The sequence below is a fragment of the Lates calcarifer genome, linkage group LG17 (assembly GCF_001640805.2).
Source record: "Lates calcarifer isolate ASB-BC8 linkage group LG17, TLL_Latcal_v3, whole genome shotgun sequence".
Classification (NCBI taxonomy): Eukaryota; Metazoa; Chordata; class Actinopteri; family Centropomidae; genus Lates; species Lates calcarifer.
Window position 1 is genome coordinate 5,635,509 of NC_066849.1, and position 14,619 is coordinate 5,650,127.

The following is a 14,619-nucleotide window of genomic DNA, read 5'->3' on the forward strand; positions in this document are numbered from 1 at the left end:
ATGACTAACACTGATGGCATTTTTAAATCAAAGCCACATCACTTAAATTAAATTAAATCAAAATAATTGTCTGCATGCCTGATCTGATAAACAATGCACCAGACTTGTATGAAACAACTCGTATGCGAGGATCAAATATGACAATGTATTGCTGGTAGTAGTATAGCCATGATGCAAATCTGCCTTTTGTGTATATACTGTATACTTTTAATGTAGTTAAAAAAAAAAGAGTTATTGATGATTATCTGTGAATGTGAATGGATATGTGAACCACCACTGGGAGGTTCTGACTGGGAACTGAACAAACTGAACACAGACTAGATTATAGGATTTAACTGGTGCCCCTCCCTGCTCAGTGTCTGAGGACAAGTCTCTGTTAGACACATAACTCAGAAGTGGTTTTTGGACATACTGTTCACTCCATATAAATCCTGGTCGTTTTATGAGCCCCTGGTTTACTAAAGCTGTCCCCTTCTCACACAGACAGACAGACACACACACACACACACACACACACACACACACATACACACACAAACAGCCCAGTAAAGACTCCAGTGGGAACGTCATACATTTCGTCCTGATTTGAAACATCAAATGTGTCTCAAGTGATACTGTAGTTATGTAGCTATCTTAGCATTCAGTCTCACCACACTGGTCGGCCCTCACCATGTGAAGCTTACCAGCATACTTTTGCACCAACATGGCAAGTTAGCACTTTGCCGTGGTTGAAAGTTTGAAGCCACAATCTCAGGTTGGTCCTTGTCTTGTGTGGCCTGCAGTTTAGAACCCACCTGCCAAAATAATTTACGATCCTTTTAAGAGAAATACTGCCCAGGATCTTGAAGGCTGAATTTCTGGCCCCAGTGCTGCTACAATATTTCACGATTATCAGGCTATTCCTGGCGGCATCATAAAACACCTCATATTACCACACTTCCCTGTCTGTCTCTGCCATGGTCTTTTTTACACCCTCTCTGTGGTGGGTCACGATTTAAGGTGTTTTGAGGAGGCTGTATTTTCTTCCAAACTCAAAATTGGCCCATGCCACAAGGTTGTCACATTCATATCATTGTCCGTATCTCCTTTAGGTGTTTTCAGTACAACACATATTGTATGTTTTGCTGACAGTGATGCTGATGTGGAAAAAAGGAAGTTAAAAGTCGCAAAGGGACGGCCCACAACAGTGTTTCTCAGAGAAGTGTTTTACCGGCAGGCCTTTCAGTAAAGCGATATAATACTGCTGTTGATTTTAGCTCGCTGTAGACGAACTGCAGTTAGCCCAGTCAATAGCAGTGTTCAAGGCCTCTCCATCATTCTCTGTGAGCAGACCTGCGACTAGCTCGTAAAGCCGCTCATAAACTGACACTAACAGAGCTGGCGCTGCCCAAATACATAAAGCATCCAAAGCAACACACAAACATTAACTGCACAGTATTAACAACAAACTCAAAGCACCAGCGGTTCTTTTCACCTGAATAAGGCTATCAGGGTTCACATGATTAAAGAGGCTTTAAACTGAATGTTTAAACTTAACTGCATTAAAACTTTATATTAAACTGTCTTTTTAAAGTTTTGCACTTAAAATGTCATTGCTGTAAGAGGTGACCCATGAATCACCCTAAAGTGATTCGACTGAGAGCTCAAAATCAACAAAAAAGACTAAGTGGTGGGCTGAATTAAGACATAAAACCTCTTTTGTGAGATGAAATATTATAATCTTCCAGAGTATGGGGAGATTGACCTGTCAAGCCTGCACTGTATTGAGCAAGGGCTCAATATTAGTTTAAATAATAGCCCATTTTGAATTACTTAATCCTGCCATTATCTGAAATAAGAACAACTGGCCAGACCCAGTGACTGCTTGGCTGGGAATCTGTTTTGTGTCTTTGCTTACGGTTTTAATTGTAACAAGCTGAGGAGAGAAAGTAGAAAGACTGAAATCTATTATGCCAATGTCACTCGGGCAAGCATTCCCATCGGAACATCACAGCAAAGAGAGGTCTTTAGGTGCAGATTCCCACCAGAATGGCACAGAGTCCCGGCCAGGAAAGCCAAAGGCAGGTCTAAAGAGAAACAACCTCATTTTACTGGAAAATTGTTAAATTGAGAAATCTATGAAGCACAAAGATTGCAATCAAATGGAGCAACAAATGAAGCAGACAAAAGGGGTCAAAGGTTTTTGTTTTTTGCTGTGAATGGAGGCACGGTGACTGAGGAATGAAGACAGAGCAGCATTTAAGGGCCCACAAAGCTGTGCATTTAAATAAACAGGGTTACGTCCTTCTCCTTTGGGCCCAATGAAGTCCATCAAAGAACATGGTAATGCCCCACTGAATGGACGCAAGGACTCCCAAACTCTTGCATTTTCACTTCGTGTGAAAGAATGTGACATAATAAACACAACCTCCCCCCACATGAAAAACAGACATAAACTGAGCTTTAAATATTTGCTGCCCTGGTTACAACTTTAAATCATTATTGAGGTTGCCATGTGGGCCATTTGGCAGGCTGCAGATGTCATTATTTGCGGGAAATTAATAAGTAATGTTGTGCCCTCAAGTAGTAAAAACAATAATACAGGAATCAATAATTATTGCTGCAGGGCAGAAATACTCCCTAACAGCAGTGGAAAATGTGTCAACTCTGTTGTAGTCAATAAAGTTGTGTCTACTCAGCTTCCAGGACAATCTACCGATCCTGCCTTTTCATTTTCTTTATATTTTACCATAACAGATGGTGATGGAGGAAAAGTTCAGATTCTTTACTGAAATGAAACTAGTAATAAAATATAAAGCACGTAAAAGTCCTGTAATCAAAATTTTACTTAAACTGTCATTGATTTTGGCCACATGGAGTGGGCACAAAAAGTGGTAAACACAGCACTGACAAAGTATCACCTAAGCATTAGCATTTACATCTGTTTATAGTTGTGTTTCCTGGGAATATTTCCAATATTTACTCTCCTTTTAGCTCTGCTTTGGTCTCCACCTACTACCGAGGGGAATACCTCCCTCTTAAGCTGCTAAACGCTCCACTATGCTCAGTAACTGATAGCTATGTTTAACTGTCTGCTGCTTGGTGCTGAGCAGGTTATGTACAGTGGGTCTACCAGAGACTTTTCAGTGTTTTTTTTTTTTGTCTTTTGTTTTTTGTCTTAAATTGAGCGAGTGGTGAGACTGAACCTAAACATAAAAACTGCACAAAGTAAAGGAGAACCAGAACTGTGTGCTAAAATATGCTAAGATGCGCCATAAAGCTGAGGGGAAGTGCAGGTTCATGAGTAAAGTACACAAGCAGAATTTCAGCTGGTCAAGATTTTAGCTAGTTTTGATTTGAATTGACTTGAGTTGTTTAATCTCTAACGATGTTTAATAGTTTTTTTTAAAGCATCATTTGTGTTGTGTGTAAAATGTAGGTTTTGTGTGAGTGACTAACCATCTCTTTAGGTTTAGGAGTTGTATTTGTCAAATAAATGCAATGGAGTTAAAATGCATTCTTTCTGAAATTTAATGTACTGTGAGTATAAAGTAGTAAATTAGACAGACTCCAGTAAAGTGCACATCTTCAAAATCATATTTAAGTACAGTGCTTAAATGTTCTTATTTGCTACACTACTGAAAGGTCACTGAACACAAACCATCATTCACACAGAGAAATATTTGACCAACTTAATCCTATGCTCCAAAGTGAGCCAAAAATCAAGAACAAGAGAAGATTTTATGACCCTGAACAGATGTTATTTTTCTTGCTCATCTATTTGTGAGAGCATGAACATACACCATTGCATGGAGGAAATCTTGTTTATGATGCAGGCTCAAAGACTGTGGGTCAGTCCGGTCTAGAGACAGGTGTTCCCAGCCAGCTTGGTCCCAGCTGAGCCGCAACATAGATGCAGCTCTTTCGCTCTGCAAAGCATCTACATTCCAACTACTTTTAATTTTATAAGAGCCTGGGGGCCACTAGACCCACTCTGGCTCTGGATCTATGGCGTATGGTCCTGGATGCTCTCCATGGACCCGAGCCTTACACACACATTATCCTGTGTAAATACTGCAGGCCAGGCCCAGCTAGGGCCAAATTGGGTGGCAGCGTGGTGCTGCGCTTCAACTCAGACATCTGTTCATTTAACAGTTATCTACCATTGAGCCCTCAGGTCATCTCATTTGGCAAGACTCTTTGTCTCAGTTAAGGAGACAGAGGGAGTTGTATGTTATGATCCAGTTTGCCAGTTCGCTAAGGGTTATATTTTATTCATATAAAAGGAAAGATGCACAACCTTCTGGGAATTTTCATCCCTTTTGTAGGTGAAGAAAGGCTACTCAGTAGTCATAAACAGGGAGCAGTTAGATGATTGATTTACATACATAAATGAGTACGTAGCATGTTTCTCTCTTGCTTTCTTCTTTCTGCAGACACAGTATCTGTTGGGTGTGATCGCGCTCTTCCTCTTATAAATGATTAAAACCCTCATTAGTGTTAGGTGATATGGCTGCAGTGGAAAAGGTCTTGGAGAGAGACAGAAAAGAGAAACAGAGGATGGAAAAGAAGACAGGAAAATGACTGGGCAAATAAAGGGGGGTGCAAGTAAGAAGAGAGGAAAAACAGATTGAGGTGAGGGAGGGGTGGAAAAAGAATGGGCAGCAGGAAGCAAAAGGGTGGGGAGAAACAGTGTGGTGAAACCGGCATGGGGAAAGAGATGATGGATTAATTGAACAGATTTGAAATTTAATGTTGATGGCAATGGACAAGAAACTTCCAGCTGGGTATCTTTCAAGAATGCAACATTTTTACTGTGGGATTTGCTCAGCTCTATTATTTCTACTGCAGGTATTCAGAACATTTGTTTGTGATTCTAGCAGAGAAGAGGAGTCTGTTGTGATGTGGAGCAGAACCCAAGGGTTTTGACCTGCAGATTTGAGTCTTATTACAGAATCATCTCTAATCTGTTGGCACAATCCTCTTCTATTAGCCCTTGATTATGAGTTCAGCTGTTTCTTAAAGAGCTCCTATTCAAGAGCTGGCACTTTCTGCACAGCTCCATTCATCAGACAGGGAGGTCCAGTTCAGATGAGCAAATTGAGGTTTATTTGCTTGACTGCTAAAAAAATCTACAGAACGCACTTTTCTAAATAAAGCCCGGTAAACTTTGCCTTCTGCGTTTATGACTCTTGTACGAATGAGCATTTGTATGTGTGTGTGTGTGTACATGTGCGAATGGCATTCATAAAAGCAGATGTTCACAGTTCAGCACAGTTCAGCAATAAATACAACCACTACAGTTTATTCCTTTAATCAATGATTTACAGCAAGCCAATGACACGGTTCAGTTGCATGAGCAGGAGCTTGGCTTCAGCCGGCACCTGTTATATTTGGCTCTGATAGTGTGTTTATCTACCTCTGTCTAGAAACACCTGAATTCTAAACATGGTTCCAAGTCCCAGAAGAGATAAGATAAAAAGGTAAATGAAGCCAAAAATAAACACAAACTCTTGAGATACTGAAAACCAATAAAATGCAGTAAAATGTCTTCTACTTCCAAAGGGCAAGTGAGCACACAAGTGGATTTTCTTCTCCTTATCTTTGTTTTGATACATAGTTTTAGCCATACTAAAGTAGTGATGGCAGTGCTGGTCTGTCACCACTTTGGTCCAGACTGAAATGTCTCAACAGTGGTTGGATGAATTGCCATGAAATTTTGTTCAGATGTTTGTGGTCCTCAGAGGATGAATCATTTGGTGATCTTTTGACTTTTCCTCTGGCACCACCATGAAGTTGACATTTTTGTTTTTTGTTGAAATGTCTCAACAGCGATTGGATGGATTGCCATGAAAACTGATACAGACATGTTCCCCTCAGGATGAACCGTGACAACTTTGATGATCCTTTGATTTTTAATCTAGTGCCATATTAGCAACATTTGTCTGTCCATTTTGATTCACTAATGAACTGACTGTACAGACATATGCTGTAAACTAGCTTGCAACATGTGCATGTGTCTTTCACAGCTTTTATTGCAATCACTGCAGCTCTTTCTAGCTCAGTACCTGCTAAACATCAGCATATTAGTACTTGTGGACATATTAGCATGCTAGCATGTGTAACCTCAACCTTAAGCCTAACCTTAGAGATTTTTAGCCAATAAATGCTCATAAAACAGTACTTTTCCATTTAAATGAAGTCAAGAGAAACTGCTGCAAATGGCACCGGGTCATAGTATTGGCTGGAAAACAAACTGGAATAACTTTGTACTTGTATTGGATGTTTTTTTTCCTCTTAGATTTGAGAAGATATCCATCTAGACACTGTTGATGGATCCACTGTCACTGATGACACAGCCTCTATAAGATATGACTCAGTTATGACAGATATAAACACCCATGACTCCATTAACCTCGGAGCTGTCATTATGTAAGGCTGGAGACACACTTTACCATTCGGCATGCCACAGGTAAGGGCATCTCAGTGTCGAGGTCCCACCCCTCACTCCACACTTATTACTGCTGAGCAGCCACACTTGACTAAGTGCTGGAATATCTTGCTTAGACCTGCTCCTAACCCTCACCTCTCAGCTTTCCAGGTCCACAGCAGGTGCTGGTTATGTGCAGTTGTTAGTGGTTTACCACATTATTAATGCTTGTTGATGGCTGCTCACTGCCTCATAGTCACAGGCTGTTGGGGATCCTTACATCTCTGTCATTCCAGAATAACAATGCAGTGCATGTGCAGCAAACCAGATGGGAGAATAAAAGGCAAAAGGAAGAGATGATATCTAAAATTTGCAGAGTGAGCAATTTCCCGTCTCTTCATTTTTGACAAAGAAAAGCAATTAACAAGCAGCGAAGAGGCTAATGCTTCTCATTACAGACCTTTGACAGCCTTAGCGAGGCACCACACAAAAGGGGAAATTACACCGGGGTGAGGAGAAGCAATAAATGTGAACTTCAGCTATAGGATGTAGCTATTTTAGATCTGTCTATGGTTCTACTACAATGTAAATTAACTTTTCTGTGGACTCTCAGCTATCTGCAGGGGACGGACACAATAAAAGGAACACCTGAATGATATAATGCAATTACTTTTGTGGATTTTTTTGTTGAACCGTTGTCAGGAGGGTGTTAATTTGTTGTCATTTGTGAGGCTGTACTGTGTGATTTTGCTGTGTCAGGTTGAATTATAGATGGGTTTCCCATTTGCAATCCTGGTTGTATGTACAGCAGGGTGGGAGAAAACATGTTCCCACAATGTCATGATAACTTAATTATGGACATTATGGATTATGGATTAAGCAACTTTCTGGAAACCAGTCATAAATGCTGTTTAAAGGTAAATGAATATGCAGCACTCATCTCTGCATTTCTAAAATATTTTTAATCACAAACCTCTTAGCAGCTTCCCACTAAGTATAAATTCACGCAGGATCATGAAAACAAACTGAACACCTGTTTTTCTCTGAAAAACTGTGAACATTGTTATGTCAATTAACTAGACGACCATAAACACACAGTTACAGTATGAACTGTCTTACCTTAGAATGAGCATTTCTTCCTTCCTGTGCAAAACTGTCCACCACCTTCCATTACTGTGCACCTGCACTCTGAGGAAGTTTTTTCACCCTATGTATTTACTCTAATATTTTATGTGGTGTGCATGTGCACTCTATACTTGTGTGATACATATCTGCATATTATTCAGAGGAACTGTTTTAACAGCACACCAGTCAATTTCCAGTAGACCAGCTGGAAATCCAAGCACGTTCTGGTCAAGAGAGGAATCAGTATCCCGAATGCCTTAAAAAAGAGCATAGCATATAAAAGAGCAATGCAGGCAAACACATAACAGTCAGCATTAATAGATTTAATGGAATATCTCTGTGGGTAACAAGTAGCAGGCCTCATCTGCTGTTTCACCGCTGACACAGTCTGAACAGCAGCTGCCTCTGTTATTGTCCCCCTATTGTTCATACAGCCACAAACTGCAACAATAACGGGGTTGAGCAGAGGAACGTCACAGACAACACCCCACACGCCCTCACCTACAAGTGTACACAGAGGAAAGAAGAGAAGTCTTAGGAGGAAAAATGTCTCACCTCAGTAACAGGATAGTAAAGTTAAGTTTAGGAGTGCTTTAAAATGGAGGCTGTGTCCTAAAAAGAACCCTCGCTATTGCGTAGAATTTAAGCACTTCCTACCGAGGCGCACCCAAATGTTTGTGTGTGCTGGTTAACTGAGAAAAACAGTGCCAAAAATTTAGTTTTAACATCTGTGGTGCAGTTTGCTGTAGGCTTAGTCACAGGCACAGTATAGGTCCTGGACAGCAGAATACAGCATTTAATCCCTAAAGAGTGAGAAAATGAGCAGTTAGCTCTGTTCTGATTACGACCTTTCAGTCTGAGGTTTTCACCTTTCCAGCTTCTCTCCAGGACTTTTTGGACTCCTGTCAGACTTCATAAGCAGGATCCAAAGTTCTTTCCAGAGGTCTCTCCAAACCCCAGCTCATCCATCATGATGATCTCTATTATGGAGTGAGCTCCCTGCCGTGGTCAAGGACCGTGATAACAAGACAGCGTAGAAACAGATGTGTGTAAAGGTGAGCTGCAAATGGAAAAGGTGAGCAAACACCTTTATTTATTACAGAGCTTTTCATGAAGAAAAGGACTTTTGAAGTTGAGGGTTCTAGATAGAGCAGGGCAATCACTGGTCACACTAAAATTTGTACAGCTTCACCACAGCTAAACCACAGTTATATGCCTCCTCCCCTCCAGATTTGACTTCTAGCACATACAGTATTTAATCACAGAGTAATGACCCTCAGGTCATCTGTCGCTTGGCACAGTCATGCTTTTCAGGCCAAGTCACAGCTGGATATTCCTGGCTCACCTCTTTACCCTCTGCTCAATTCATCTATCTCCTCAGAGAATACAGGACTCCATGTAATGAAGACAACCTCAACTATTCAACTTGCTGCAGAAATTCCTGGCTTTTCTTTTTGACTGTTACCTCACAGGGGTCCACCATCTCTGGGACGGAGCAGCCGTTCGTATTCTCAGGTTGTGTGACCCTATTGTCTCCCTTGTGTTTTCACTGTTGTCAGGAGGGAAGTGTGATAAAGTTGCCCTTTCTTTGCCTGTTTCTATGTTTGACTGTCTCCGCGGTCGGCCGCTTGGTCTCCTCCTGCTGCAGGGGGACTTTAGGCACACAGGCGATTGTTTTACGTGAGGTTACAGGAAGGTCAGATCCAAAATCAATGAGGAAACAGCTCTGCTGCTCTAAACTCTATTTCTGCCAAGCAGGATCCTCTGAGAGGAGCTGGGATATCAGGAACCCCAAATGGGAGGATCGTTAACATGACAGATAGAGGGGGAGACAAGGGATGAGAGGAAGAGAGGAGAGGAGAGCGCTGTTACTTGTGTGAAATGTGAAACGCACAGGTGTAATGGAAGTCTAGTGTTTTCTTCAAAACATTCTTGGTGCTAAGCAGAATTTTATCCTCTGGATCCATTTCCGACGTCAAAGTACACTCCACTTAAAATAACAAGTATTGCATGTTCAGTTTCATACAGCTCTACAGAAAGAAAACTGCAAGCAGGAAATTACTCTAAACCACAACATGTTTTAGCTTTTTAATGGTAAGGCAGGGCCCACTGCTGCTGTAATTGCCAATATCCTGAATAAAAAAGGCCCAAAAAAATAAAATAGCAGCACACAAATAATAAAAACATTTTTAATTTGTATTCAGATTGGGAATTTAAAAGGAGAGGGTCTGCAACTTCTTTTAGAAAATATTCAAATAGTTTCTCCAGAAAGCACCACACAATGCAATAATATCCAGAGTCTTTGTGCCTTATAGGAAACCTCAGGGGGGTTGCTTTAATGTTTCCTTTCGTCTCTGCTTCCTTGGAGCGGGGCGGATATTACAGATTGGAAGCATATAGTGAGTTTATAAAATCTCACACTGATTATGAGCAGTGTGAGCCTGTGGCTTTCAACTTATTTTGCTCAGTCAGGCTGAACCAGGAGACTTATAGTTTGGGACAAAGCACTGAACATTGGTTTTGGTTCCACTGCTTTGCTGCCTCCACTGTCTCCAAAAACACAGAGCAGCGTCTGGTGCCGACTCCCACAGGTCAAAAACATCTGTCACTCTACAGTCATCAGACCTGGACATTTAGAGAAATATGCTTATTCGCTTTCTTGCTGAGAGTTACATGAGAAGATAGATACCATTTTTAAATCTATCTTAATGTAAGGCTGCAGCCTGCAGGCAGTTAGCTTATCTTAGCATATAGCCTGGAAACAGGGAGAAACAACTAGCCTCTGTCCACAAGTAACAAAATCTGTCAACCAGCATCTCTAAAGCTCACAAAGTTTCATATTTTATGTTAAATATTATAGCTTGTTCAGTCCACTGGTTGATGATTCTCTGAATTTGTCACTATGAGCGACCCCTTCCCCTTTTATTTGATCAATTATTGATATAAAAAGATCAGTTACAGCTACAGTAGTACAGTACAGCATACTACCATGGTATGGTACAAACCTCTCTATGGTTGCTTAAAGAAATTAGATTTAACTTCTATAATGCTACATTTTGCTGCACTTCAGGTGGACCTGACCCACTGGGCTTAACATGAACAGGAGGATGTGAGCTGACAAGCATATAATGTATGGACTTTACTCATAAATGCCAGCTAGCATCAAAGGTTGTCGCTACAGTGTGGTGCCAGCCCCACCTGCCTGTGAGTCTGAATGCACTGACTTCAGGCTGTAGGCTGAAGATTTACACTGTTTGCACAGTACATTCATGTCCTGGCTAAAGATTACAAACAAAGTCTTACCCTGATGTTGACACAAAAGTTAATATCTAAGCTGTATCTTGTATCTCTGTGAATGTACAGTAGCAGACGGTTTGACAGTTTAGTTTGACTGTATGTCACTTCAGTTATTAAACTGAATGAGTCAATGCAGATCTTCAACACTGCTGAGGAAGGATTACTGTGAAGCTGGGGAATTTATGGGGCAAAGTTTTCCATTCCAACAGCATGTGAAGTTATAACACCCTCTTAGAAGTGGAGATGCAGTAACATACAGTATGCACCTTCCTAAACCTCCATAAAAACTTATGGTGTCTGGTTGCAAACTGCAGTTACCCTTAGACATAATCTGATGTGTCCAAGGACACCTTTAGTGTCATCATCATCTTTTGGCTGCTCACATAAGGTGTCACAGTGGATCACCATTTGCATATTTGATTTTGCATTTACACTGGTTATCCCTTTATCTGGGCTTGTGCTTTTCTTTGTACTGTACATCCTCAGCAGATGGGTTTGAGGAGCTGGGCATCAAACTGCCAAGGTTGTAAATAAAGCTGCATTGTTAGGCAAACAGAAAACATGCTATAAGACAAAGCTAAAGGTTCACTTACTAACTTTTTCTAGAGTTTTCAGCTATATCACATGGTCTTCAATGAACAAAGTTTGCTTGTTGTCATGGAGATGGACGTGCTGACATGTGAAGGCAGTGGTTGTGATGATTTCAGTTGAAAAACTTTTGGGACTACAAAATAATGTGATACAGCCAAGAGCTCTGTTAAAAGAATCCTGTAAGTGGAACTTGTCTTCTTATTTCAATTCTTTGTAAAGTGGGGGCTTTTACAGCCAGCTATAGCTACAGTTTTACACTACACTGTAAAAACACAATTGATAATAATATGATTAACAATGATAATAACAGGTGATCACAGCTTTTCAAAATGTTTTTTTTTTTTTTTTTTTTAAATAACCATGTGACATTTTTTGTTGCTTCAGGTCTGTTACTGTGTGAAATTTTGCTGTTACACTGTAGACTAAATTCAAATGATATTTTGGGAATAATGCCATCCAAGTGTTTGAAGTTTCTCTGTGGTAATCCAGACAGCATGCAGATGATTGGTTGAATTTATTCAGTGGTGTTGAGACTGCTCTCGAGAAAACATCAATTACAGTAGATTGTTCTGGTGGCATTTCAGTTTAGTTCGAGCGGTTTGGCTGAACCAGCAAAGCAAAGGCTGTGTGATGCGTGTTTAGTGAGTTCTGACACGGTCCAGGGCTCAGTTGATCCTTCTCTATTGAATAAGCACATGTCTTTGGGGACAAGAAGATTGATGCTGCTCCCACTGAACTCTGGGATATCCCTGTCCTTGGCTGGGCAAGATTTTTGGGGTTTGTGGGTAATGGGGGGGAAACCACTTCCCTTGCTTGTTAAACAAGACCATTAAAAGGCATTATGAGCTGGCCTCTGGAAAGGCTTTTGCGTGTCATTGCTTGCATCTGTTGGAGGGTGTTTCTGGGGTCTCTTGTTTCTTTTGATTATTTCAAAATACAGTAATTCTGCTCCCAAGTGTTAGAAAAGTCAGTGGAAACACTGGAGTACACAAAGAGACACAGTGAAGAAGAGCTGAGAGGACATGTCAGACAATCAAACCAACACGAAGCATGATCAGCCTTAGTGATGCTTTCAAGACGTTTTTTCAAATATTTATTGAGACTTTGTTAGATTTTTTTTTATAGTAAACCACAGTTTACAAGAAATAATCTGTATAATCTAATTCTATTTGTGAAAAATAAACTGCATAAAGTTAACAAAGGCTTGGAAATAGAGATCATAACTGACACACTTCTCAGAGACTTCAAAGCTTTACCCTGCTAACATGCAACACATCCCATGATCAGAGCCATCTAAAGCCATGTCAGATCCTCAAACTATAATCACATGTTTTCCAGGTTACATTGGTGGGATTAAGGTTCAAGCAGTGAGGAGGAGGTGGTGGCCTCAAAACACTAGTCCTTTGTGGGTCAGGAGCTCTGAACAGAGTCGCACCAGCTTACAGTATCTGTAGTTTTTTTTTTTTTTTAAATTACCAGTTAGTTTCAGTTTTGGATTTTTCTAGTTCAGACTCGAAAAGAATGTTGTACTTTGTAATGTCGTGGCTGAGTTGGGTTCTAGGAAACAGCTGCTGTTTCATCCAATTCAAAAGCATCAACTTTACAAAGAAGGATGTCACTCAAGCACTGCAAGCCATATTTCCTTTAGTCTTCTTGTGAATACATGGATTTTGAATAATTATAAAACATTTACAGCTGTGTGTTGTGTGTTTGACCATGATGGAGAGGAGAGAGACTGAAATATTACTACTAACACCACTAGCACATATTACTGTAATAGTACCAGGGCCCATTTTTGCATGAATTTACCATAATCATGTAAAAATCATATTAGATTTGGTGGAGAGTGCACAATGATTTATTAAGGACTCCAAAACCATGAAGACTTGCAACCACAGTTTGGATTTCAGTGTCAAAATCAGATGAAGTGATACAGCTCATGAAGCTAATGTGGTAACATGTGTAGTAGTTTCCAACATTGAATATTTGGATATTTAAGAAAATAGCAGTAGATTTGGTGCTGTCCAGATAATGATACATAACTCTGAATTTACATTACACATGTGTGTTATAAAGAGGCTCACTTTGATCTATGAACATCTGGTGCAACTGGCTAGAATAAAATAGTGGAAAACATTAATAGACATATGTTCATGCAGCACTGCAACCAGTTATGTGACATTATAGAGTGTTTGTGTGCATGTGTGTTTGAATGGACAATACAGATCCACTGCTCCTCCCCAGTTTCCCTCCCCAGTTTAATTACTGGAAACAATAATAGACAGATGCCAGACAACCACAAATGCCAAATACATATGGCTTGTGTATTGTGTGCTTGTTAGCACAAAATAGAAATGTTTTTTTTCCTATATTGTCAGTTTACATTGTCAGTTTACAGTTTACATTGCTCCTCATCATTATTTTTTCTATGTCCATCAAACAAAGTTTTTTTTTTTTTTTTTTTTTTTTTTTACATTTTCTATGACACATTGCAGCTTCCTAAACTTGGCTTTGTAGCACGACTTAAATTCTTGGATGACCTCTGCTTGGGCTTTACCCAACAAAATGGAACCTTGGAACCAGGTTCAAGCTGCAGGTCTGGCACACAGTGGAAAAAAGGGGGTTAATATGATTAAGGTTCGTGTCTGAATAGAGACTTCCCTGTTAGAACTCAGAAGGAGGAGGATTAGATTTGTCATATGCACAGAGGAGCCCTGACTGTGGTTGTGCACACTTCACTGCTCAGGAGGAATCCGTGAAGCGAGTGTCCGTGCTGTTTGGGATGTTCATTGGACAAAGTAATATGAGGGCAGTGTCAGCTGGGGAGGTACTGGGATCAGTTCCCAGAAATAACACACTTGTGCACATGTATATTACCAGAAAGCTTGTATAAGCAAAAGAAGGCACCAAAGGCAGAAGATGTAATATAATCTGTGTTGGTGTACTTAGATCCAAGTGTGTGAGGATCATTAAGTATGCATGTTAACAGACAATGGCATTGCTTTCTCTCTCTCCCTCTCTCTCTTCCACTATAGCATCATTCCAGTGACAGTGAAGGGCCCTCTTATTAGGTCAGCTGAAAGTGGAAAATTAGCACAGTTCCCCCAGGCTGGGATTTATCCCACATCTCTTCCAATTAGCTTCCTGAGCTTCTGGAGATAATTGCAGTGTACAGTGCAGAGACAGGAGCTCCCACA